This window comes from Octopus bimaculoides, chromosome 15 (assembly GCF_001194135.2).
Source record: "Octopus bimaculoides isolate UCB-OBI-ISO-001 chromosome 15, ASM119413v2, whole genome shotgun sequence".
Classification (NCBI taxonomy): domain Eukaryota; kingdom Metazoa; phylum Mollusca; class Cephalopoda; order Octopoda; family Octopodidae; genus Octopus; species Octopus bimaculoides.
Window position 1 is genome coordinate 19,128,656 of NC_068995.1, and position 1,837 is coordinate 19,130,492.

Sequence of the window (1,837 nt, forward strand, 5' to 3'; positions counted from 1 at the left end):
ATATATATATATATATATATATATCTTGAAATAGATATACATACACACATACATATATACACACATGTATACATATGTGTGTATGCGTGCGCGCGCGTATGTGTGTGTGTGTGTGTGTGTGTGTGTGTGTGTGCGTGTGTGTGTGTAGGTGCCTGAGTGAGTATAAGCGTCAATATATTTAAGACACCGTTGTCAGGTAATTTAAATCGTTTATGAAGTATTCAAAGAAGAATAAAACATGTATTGCAGGTTAGAAAACATAGAAAAAAGAAAAAGATTGTTCAAATGTTGCTAAAATTGTTCCATTAAGATTTTCTTCTATTTTGATTTAAGAATAATATAATTATTTCGTCTGTGTAATGCACTAATCACCTCCAAAGCTGTTCAGGCAACTTTTCTCAACGTAAAAATTAGTTGGATGATCCATTTAAATACACACACACACATACATACACGAACGCACATAAACCTTAGCAATCATTCGTTTACGAAGATGATGGTTTGGTTTCAAGAGATCCGATTAACTGAACCGCCTGTTCGCGAATTTAACGTGCGTGTGGTTGAGCATTTCAGAGTCACGTGTGCCCTTAACGTAATTTTGGGGCAGGTACAGTGTGACACAGAATGTGACAAGGCTGGCCCTTTGAAATACATGCACAACTCCTTTGTTTTTGAGCTGAGTGACCTGTCGCAAATAGAATTCATAACTTCACGGTTCTTAGCACAATATTTTAACCACTAAGTCACGCGCTTTCACCTACAGATGTACGTAATTTTTTCAATGCCTTCCATTACACTCGCAGCCGGAAACGGGTTGATATCGAGAAAAGCTAACACAATTTATCAGGTAATGATTAGCAAATAACCAACATCATATAAAAGCTTTAAACAGTAATATTATACTGTTTGAATAATCCTAAAATGTTAAGAAACATCAAGAAGTCAAATAACTAAGTGCGTAATGATGACTGTTTAAATAATTTCTCCGTTTAAATTTTCAACAATCTCTTAATGGAATCGTAAGAGGAAACACTGATTCAGAAATTTGTCAAATGGCAAGAGGCAAATTAATATACAAAGAAAAATATAGTTATAAAATACTCCTTAAACGAATACACTTATGCGTCTGTGTGCGTCTGTATGTGGATACTTACTGGTTTAAAAATGAAAATATCGTTGTATGTTATTGTTTCCGTCGCCATAAAACACTCGAGTTACTGTTTATATCAACTTCAATAATTATATCACCTTAATACTATCAATTCTGTAGCATTTATTCATTACATCAGTAATGGTGTATAAATAATAATGTCCTTTATTTGAATCAAAGATTGTCATGATCATATCGCTATTGTTTATATATTTATCAAATAAAACAGCAACAAACGTTCTGTATAATGACGTGCCGAAAGTATTTATTATAACAACAGTATTTTACGTATGAATATATCTGTTTCAAAGTCGGTAATTACGTGGATGATTAAAAATATGTTATTAAAATTCTTCGTAAAAAGAAATATTGATAATTCAAAAGAAAAACACAGCCTATTTAAATCAGTAAATTACGTCTATAGTGACTGTATATTTTTGTTCTACATTCTTTGAAGGAGGGAAATTATTAGTTGAGCAAGATTTTGGCGGCGTTGTATTCGTCCTTATCAGAACACAATGCGGTAATTTAGAGCTGAAGCAAGCCTCTCACGAGATTTATTCAAGCGTGCAAACTTCGAAACGTTCATCGTAATACACACACTCACGCGCGCGCGCTCGCACGGACACTCATACACGCACGCAAGCACGCACGCACGCACACACACACACACACACACACACACAC